Source organism: Gambusia affinis, linkage group LG15, assembly GCF_019740435.1.
Source record: "Gambusia affinis linkage group LG15, SWU_Gaff_1.0, whole genome shotgun sequence".
NCBI lineage: Eukaryota > Metazoa > Chordata > Actinopteri > Cyprinodontiformes > Poeciliidae > Gambusia > Gambusia affinis.
This window is the reverse complement of record NC_057882.1, coordinates 240,896-250,388: the sequence shown is the minus strand read 5'-3', so window position 1 is coordinate 250,388 and position 9,493 is coordinate 240,896.

Genomic DNA, 9,493 nt, shown 5'->3' with positions numbered 1-9,493 from the left:
AAAGACTCCATGACATCATGAACACGACTGCCCTAAAACGACAAGGCAGAGAACGGAAAGATCACCTGTTCCAAACGCAAGCACAGGAACTACAATCTAAAAGACTTCTACTACAGAAAGAAAAGGAAGAGATGCAACGTTTGATGACAACTGTTAGTCAGATGAGAGACTGGATTAAAGCTGCAATGATCACCACCCAAAAGGAAAAGCAACAAGTGGATTATATGAGGACGCACAAGCCAGAAGAAGAAATGCTTTCAATACAGAATATAGAACTTGAGAGAGAGAGGCCTGGGTTGACACCAAGTGGCTTGGATAAAAGTCAAATAACAGAACGTCACCAAGGACAGATCCAATACATAAAAGAGAAACTAAGTGAAAACATTCAAGTGAAAATGGCCCGGATACAACAAAGGATTGCAGGTGTAGAAAACCTCTCTGTTGGTTTGGGACAGAAGCTTCTTTGTCTTACTGAACAGAAGGAAAATGTGGCTGGTTATAAAGAGGTATTTGAAAGAGAAAAGGGAATTCTCCGTGGTCTCCTTTGTGATACACTAAAACAAAGAGAAGATATGGACAACCGTTGGAAGCAAACAATCAACTGGGAAAAAGAAAAAGTTACTTCTCTTGAAGCAACCCTGAAAAAAGAAAAGCAGGATCTGGAAGTAGAGAAACAAAAGATGTTGAAAGACAAACTGGTCCTAGAGCTGATTAGGAATGGCATCCAGAAACAAAGTGAAATATTACAGCAAGACAAGCAAGACATTCAACAACATAAGCAAGAGTTGGAAAGCACAATGGTGGAACTGCACAAGAAGACAGAAGAAACCAAGAATCTCTTTGATGGAGTCAACAAAGAGAAATCTAAGCTCAAAGGTCTTAACCTCAGTCTGAAAACACAAGGCGATCAACTGAAGGCTCTCATGAAAGCAATCAGTTCAAAACCGCAAGAACAAGAAGAAAAAGGCCCAGAAATTCTCACACAAACACAAAATCTGGAACTCTGTCGGAAGAAATTACAGGAGAAAAGACAAGAGCTGGAGGCTTGGATGAAGAATGCTAACAGCATGAAGGAAAAGGTTAAAGATTCCAGGAGCAGTGTCCATAAAGACATAGAACAAATCATTTCCATGAAGAAGAACATTGGAAAAGACAGAGAGAAACTGTCAAGTGAGAAGGAGCGCCTGGAAAGAGAATTGTCAGAGTGCAAAATGAGACAAGATGAACTCTTGGATGTAATGAAGCCAACAGCAAACCTAAGACTAAGACTTGAAGGAGTAAAGGACAAAGCGTGTGACTTGACCAATGTTAAAATGAGAAGATTACACAAAGGTCATAAAGACACACAGTTATTATGTATTTCAGTGGAGAAAAGTCTTTCGTCTATTGGTGACCAGATGAAAACACTAACTCCTTACAAAGAGGTAGTTGAAAGAGAAAAGGTCAATCTAACATCCATCATTTCTTCCTTGAGGAATCAGAGAGAAGTGATGGGACATCAATGGAAACAAATGGTGGACAGGGATATAAAAGATCTAAACAAAACGAAGGAAGAACTGAAACGGGAAACACACAATCTGGAAAGAGCGGCTGACAAAGTAGACAAAGAAAAAGAGGCCTTGGAAGTGTTGATGTCCAATATCCAGACAGAGCGTGTAATACTGCAACAAGAAAAACAAGATATTCAAGAAGAAGAGAGAGAATAAACATCACAAAGGCTGAACTAGACCAGAAGGCAGAAGAAGCCAGCAGTTGCTTGGCAGAGATCGACAAAGAGAAACTCAAACTTAGACATTTGTCGGTTTCAGTCCAAAGAAATCATGAAAGACTCCATGACATCATGAACACGACTGCCCTAAAACGACAAGGCAGAGAACGGAAAGATCACCTGTTCCAAACGCAAGCACAGGAACTACAATCTAAAAGACTTCTACTACAGAAAGAAAAGGAAGAGATGCAACGTTTGATGACAACTGTTAGTCAGATGAGAGACTGGATTAAAGCTGCAATGATCACCACCCAAAAGGAAAAGCAACAAGTGGATTATATGAGGACGCACAAGCCAGAAGAAGAAATGCTTTCAATACAGAATATAGAACTTGAGAGAGAGGCCTGGGTTGACACCAAGTGGCTTGGATAAAAGTCAAATAACAGAACGTCACCAAGGACAGATCCAATACATAAAAGAGAAACTAAGTGAAAACATTCAAGTGAAAATGGCCCGGATACAACAAAGGATTGCAGGTGTAGAAAACCTCTCTGTTGGTTTGGACAGAAGCTTCTTTGTCTTACTGAACAGAAGGAAAATGTGGCTGGTTATAAAGAGGTATTTGAAAGAGAAAAGGAATTCTCCGTGGTCTCCTTTGTGATACACTAAAACAAAGAGAAGATATGGACAACCGTTGGAAGCAAACAATCAACTGGGAAAAAGAAAACGTTACTTCTCTTGAAGCAACCCTGAAAAAAGAAAAGCAGGATCTGGAAGTAGAGAAACAAAAGATGTTGAAAGACAAACTGGTCCTAGAGCTGATTAGGAATGGCATCCAGAAACAAAGTGAAATATTACAGCAAGACAAGCAAGACATTCAACAACATAAGCAAGAGTTGGAAAGCACAATGGTGGAACTGCACAAGAAGACAGAAGAAACCAAGAATCTCTTTGATGGAGTCAACAAAGAGAAATCTAAGCTCAAAGGTCTTAACCTCAGTCTGAAAACACAAGGCGATCAACTGAAGGCTCTCATGAAAGCAATCAGTTCAAAACCGCAAGAACAAGAAGAAAAAGGCCCAGAAATTCTCACACAAACACAAAATCTGGAACTCTGTAGGAAGAAATTACAGGAGAAAAGACAAGAGCTGGAGGCTTGGATGAAGAATGCTAACAGCATGAAGGAAAAGGTTAAAGATTCCAGGAGCAGTGTCCATAAAGACATAGAACAAATCATTTCCATGAAGAAGAACATTGGAAAAGACAGAGAGAAACTGTCAAGTGAGAAGGAGCGCCTGGAAAGAGAATTGTCAGAGTGCAAAATGAGACAAGATGAACTCTTGGATGTAATGAAGCCAACAGCAAACCTAAGACTAACACTTAAGGAAGAAAGCGATAGAGTGAACAGCACAACAATTGAGCTAGACCAGAAGGCAGAAGAAGCCAACAGTTTCTCTGAAGAAATTAAGGAACTAGACCAGAGCATAGATGAAGCACCGATGAAGATCGAGATGTTTTCTTCATTCGCAGAAAGATTAGGACATCTTAATGTTATGATAGTTGAACTCTTCCAAAACAGCATAGACTGTTTGGAAGGAAAAAGTCAAGATCTCACCCACTCTTTGTCTTCATTGAAAACCAGTAAAGAAATTCATTTCATTAGAGACAGGATCCATCGTCATTTAAACTGGATAAAACAACAAAGACAACACTTGAACCAAATCGTATGTGATAAGGCAACACAAACTGTGAGTCTGAGTCTTCAGAGAGTTGAGACAAATAAACAGAATGTGAGTCCATTTAAAATAGGTACACCTGAAATGAAGTTTCAGAATCTCAAACCTGTTGAAACTGAGTACCACCTAGGTTCTAAGGAGGATGATGATTTAAAAACTTTGAGTAAATATATAACCTTTGACAGGGAATGGCCAGAACCAGCACTCATAGATAATAGTGATGTAGTGGACAGAAAGAAGATTGCAACTTCTTCCAGGGTTTCAACTAGGACAGAGGACTATTCTAAACATCTGAAAAGTAATTCCTTACAAAGGTCTTGGAAGGACACCAGAATGGAATTCAAGGAGATTAATCTGATGAAGCACAGAGGTCAGGAGATTAGAAATAATTTGGATAAAAGGCTAAAAGAAATAATTCATTTTGGTAAAATAACACTAAAAGAAACCCTTATAGACAATTCATTACCAGAAAAAGGAACCCAGACATCAACTCAGGGGAACTTTGACAGTTCTACCAAAACTGCCAAAATAAAATATGTTGAGCTTCAACAGCTTAAGTTTCACATGCTGAGTCAGATAGAAAGACTTCAACTGAAAGAGAACACAAGTGAGACACTTTTTTCTTATGAAAAAAATAATCAAACTTTTCAGAAGGAAATAATTCCAGCAAAGGTGCAAGAAATGCAAGAGCAGGACGAAGCAAGAGGAGAAAACGATGCAGTGACATCAAGCAGACTCCTCTGTTTGCTGCAACATTACTGCTGCCGCTGCTGCTGTCATTGCTGTACCTGTCGAAAACATGTGTGCCCAAAGAAAAATGGAATCATGAATGCCTAAAATATATAAATGTCTGTGTGTGTGTGTGTGTGTGTAAGCTAAGTATTTCTGCTGGCAATTTTACTCTTAGTAAATGAAAATGTTAGATGTCTTGCGAATAACAATTTTATTTAAGATTCAGCACAGATAGTGTCAATTTTGTTTTGCAAATCTTGAGTGTAAGTATGCATCATGTTTAAGGCTAGAAATGTAGTGCAATGTCATTGTAGTTTCCTATATATTCTTTTTATTAAAGAAATGATAGCGTACCATATTCTTCCGTCGGTGAAGTCTGTTTGCTGTTTGTTTTGAATCTCATTTTTAACACTTAATACATTTAATATATGATGAAGAATATTTACACAGAACAAGTTTAGCCTAGTTAATCTTCATGGCTCCATGCAGGAGCTTGTTTGTCATTTGATTCCTATATATTAGATGTAAACTCTGATGTTAATCACTCATAACCTGGTCTTGTGTTCATTATTACATTCTGAGTGTAAACCAACCATGAGACATAACATGGAATGGACCTTACCAAGCTCCGCCCACAAACGACCCACGTGACCGCAAGCCTCGCGGTGCTTTGTTTCCATGTAAACATGACTCGATTAGTGCATCATTTCTACCGGATTTTCACAATATATCAGCTACTACAATGGACAGAGGAACTAAAAAGTTCATGTCATCATCTGGGAAGAGGTTACTGGTTTCTCAGTCACAAGCTGGTTGCAAACCTGAGGTGTCAGTCAGTTATGATAGATCTGAACTTTGACCTCAATATGAGAAGCTACAGACTGATAGGAGGAACCAAAGAGCTCTGGAAAGGTAAAGGCAAATCTTCTGAACAGGGCCGTGCAGAGACCTTTGGAGGGGCAAGGGCTCAAATTTAAAAAAGGGGCACATTGAACAAACACTCAGTACAACAACATAGCAACAACCCATATTAATCAATAATCTAACTGGATCCTACTATATCATTGCCATCATCCGGGGAAATGCAAAACAAATATAATCTATATTTTCCCCAACAGGTATAAAGTTTCTGTTTCTGCTGCTGACAGTCCTGGAGGTCTGAGTTGATCTGAGATTGTGGCTGTTAAACAGACCAGAGGAGAGAAAGTCTCTGGTTATAAAGTTATGAAATAAGCTAATTTGCTGCCATTTTACTAATTAAGCCCCAATAATATCTATTTAACCTCTAGAACAACCTGACTGCAGACTGATTTATAGATCCAAAAAGCTCAAAGGGGTTAACTCTGTATAATAGTTTGATGTTAGCAATTCTGAAATCTAGAATAATAAGATTGGAATGTCAAGGCAAAGAAAACTCAGTAGCTGCTGGTAGGGGCCGTTTAGGGGCCTCCAGACATTCAGGGGCCTCCAGACACTCAGGGGCCCCTAGAAATGGTTTAATTGTAACACAGACCATAGATCTAAACCTGTAGCATTATTTATAGAGAATGACAATGTTATTATATTTTATTTAATGCATTCAGCTGAGAAAAATAAATAGTACATTTAGGATTTTATTAGGAAGTTTACTTTGTAAAAGTTTAAAGAATCATCTTGATAGTTTGATTGTTGTTACCATGGCTACAATATGGTGTAATCTTTGTGTTTGAATTGGGTTTGTTCACAAATACATCATAGCAAATAACCAATAATCAGTGATTGATTTTAAACTCTGCCAATAAACCTGGTCTCCCTCTCACAGATTCACCTTATCAATATTTAAACATGTTAGTGATGCTGAGGTTCTTAGTAGGATGGTTCTGGAGGGAGGGGGGTTCTGTCTAAGGCCCCATATTACCTTGGGCCGGCCCTGCATGAGCAGCTGCTGCAAAGCACATCTCTGGAATCTACCTGGAATCCCCCTGTCAGTCCCCCGATGCTTTGGAGACATTTTGATTCATTTCATTGTGGCATGTTTGGCTTTTTGCTGCGGTTCTAGTTATTGCTACAATATTTTCTCTGATGTTTATTTTGTGAATTCGGCCCAAATGCTCTGGGCCGAATCTTACTTTAACACTTGAGGTTCTGCAATAACTTCTACAGCCGCGAACCTCCAGCCCAGATCCCGTCAGCAGCGGCTTTAAACCGCCTGGTAGAAACGTTAAGGAGAAGCAGAGCAAACAGTCAGCAGGTGGTACCACCCGGGGGGTACCGGGTGGTAACGGGGGGTACTGGGGCTTTGAGCTGTGTTGTGACTTGCGGTGGACCGACTCAAGCTGCCTGCAGTGAACCAGGCTTTTAGCAGAATGATGAAGTTAAAGTCAGAAGTTTTCTCTGCAGCTGAAGCATTTCTGTGTTTAGGGACGAGGCGGATTTTGTCCCTCTATTGCAAGAACGATTATAAAAATATACAGTTTTTTTAACGTCAACATCAGACCTACGTTTTTATTCACAAACCAATGTATAAAAAATATTCTTGCCCATAATTTGATAGTTAGAGGACACAGATCCTCCCCCTCCTCCTTACCATGGACCCGGTGTGTGAACAACATGGAGGCTCTGGGAGTCATTATTAGACTGAGGGCAGCCAGATTAGTTTATTTTGCTAACTTATATTTAGCAAAATATTATTGCTGAGGGGCACAAACAGGCCTTCTGACATACAGATTAGAAATAAAAATTTTTTTAAAGAGGGCACTAGGGGCATCACGGATAAAAAGGGCAGGGGCGGAATCCCATTTCGTGCAGCCCTGTACCTTTGTGAAGTTGCATCTTACAAGTTCAGGGAGACTCACACATCCAGGAAATTATTTTGCCTTCTCAAAAATAGCTGCCAGGTCTGGAGCACAATGTACAACAGCAAAGTCCTTCTTGGTCCATAGAACAAAGTTGCTGTATTCATTCTCAGTGACAAAAATCTGCATTTTACCCTGCTGCAGTAAAGATGTTGAGGCTTCAGATTAGGCCTGTCGTGATAAACTATAAATCGATTAATCGTACTATAAATGAAAACTATCGACGTCATTTTAATTATCAGCTTTATCGTCTCTTCCAGCCTTTTTCTCTTTCTGTTGATGACACTAAATGAAAAAAGGCTCAACTCCGCTGCTCTCCACTGACCCTCCCTTCCTCATTTCCTCAGTGTAATGTCCAGTTCACACTACACCATCTTAGAGCTGTCGGTCGATTGTCTGCCCATTTTCAAAACCTGAGAGATCACACATTAGCCCACAGAAATGTTCCATCGGGTTCCATCGGGCCGTGTGGTGTCCAACAATGGGTACAAAATAATGGCCACAAGTCCAGTGAACTCATTTTAAAACCAGGCATTAATCAATGCTTTACTACAATCTACCTGCAGTGCATGTGTCTCTAGTGTCAGCGTAACGTCCTGACTGAATGAAAATCATTAGAACCTATTTATGTCACGTTAACGAAGAACAGCTGAAAAGTTACCGGGTGCATTAATTGCCTAGTAATTTGGCTCCAACTCCTCCCCTCTCATTTCTATATTCTTTGCACCAAATGTTTTATAAACATTAATGTTGTTTCCACATATCATCTCCAATGTCCGCTGGACTTCGGGTTGCGCCGTGTCAGCTGCTTGGGATTCCCTTCTGTAATTTCCCCTCAGAAAGCAGGAGGAGAATCCGGCTTTCTGATTGGCTACCTGGCACATTCAATAGGCTGCATTTACTCTCCCCGTTGGGGAAAACCCCTGATTTAAATCAGAGGGGCCACAACGATCTACCGTAACACACCACACACTACAGGATGATCACAAGCGACAATCTTAGTACGATCAAAGTTCTAAGATTGTTCCATCTTCTCTATTTAAATCTAATGATTACTGAAGGGCAATATAGTTTACAGACTTCATAATCTGCACTCTTTTGGTTGAAGGCAGTATTTATTTACACTTCAGTTCCAGTGTTAAATCTTCTTTTGAAAATAAAGTTTATCTATCTTTGGCAGGAAATTGCATGCATTATTATGTCATTTCCATTAAATCAGTGTACAAAGGTCTTCAAACAATACTATCGTTTATCGCAATAGTTTTTTGAGACAATTAATCATTCAGCAAAATTTGCTATTGTGACAGGCCTACTTCAGATGCATCTCTCCTTCGTATAATTCCAAACAGAAGTCAACAGTTTGAGCAAGCTTCACTCAAGGTTAAGCTCTGGTATTTATATGAACATTTATCTCAATACATTCTCTGCCACAACAGATGCATTGCTTAAGCCTCGGATTAATGTCCTTACAAAGCAGCAAACAGTTATTAGAAGCTGCTGGAACCTCAAGGTGGAGAATCCTCCAGACCAGGAGTCACCAAGCTTTTTGTGACTGGGAGGTACTTCATGGGTACAGAGTAACACAAAGGGCTACTTGTTTGATACAGACATAAATTTTCCTATTTATTATAAAGGGTCAGCCTTTATAATAACAGTATATATACATGATTACATGCTGCCTAATCATATTAACCTCTTACACCCTAAGCGAGCCGAGGTCACATGGCAGCTGGACCCACCGGTGGGTCCGTCGGGTTCTAGAGGTTAATGTTAGACATGCGCTACAAACAAGATGTTAATGTTACAACAGTTATCAGTAATAATTTACCACAGCAGCTATGGTTAATTGTTATTATGTGATCAGAAGTTCTTAGTTCAGAGTTTTAAGTTTGATTCCCTTTTGGAGCTTTTCTGTGTGATTCTAAACTCACAAGTGACTGAGAGTATGGATTGTTGCAGCTATAAAGATGTATGCACTGAGATGTTCCTTTAAATAAAAAAAAGAAAAGTTATTGTATTTTTTGTTTTCCAGCCCTCTTTACTATTAACAAAATTGTGGAGAGAAGAAAAAGTTTTTCTGTGCCAAAACATCTTGCATGTAGTGCACATCAGTGTGAGTCTGTAGGACCCCGACAGATCTGAAGGTACAAAACAATCACTGCATCTGACCTGCAAGAGCACAACCACCTCTCCAACGCGCATCATGTTGCGCGTCGTGCAAAAACCGCACAAACCTAAACCACTAAAGCAGCGCACCCTTTTTTTATTTTTACACAAACGATGCTAAATAATAAAGATATGGAAACGAAGCCTACCGATGAGATCCACAGAAAGAGGAGGGTATTGATTCCCAGGTTCAGGGGGTTCAGAAGTCCAAAGGAGGAGAAGATGAAGCAACAAAGTTTGCTTAATTGGGGAACGTTTCGACTAGCTTAAATTGTTTAACCCACAGTCTTAGCGCGAGGAATAGCAGCAGATGTCAG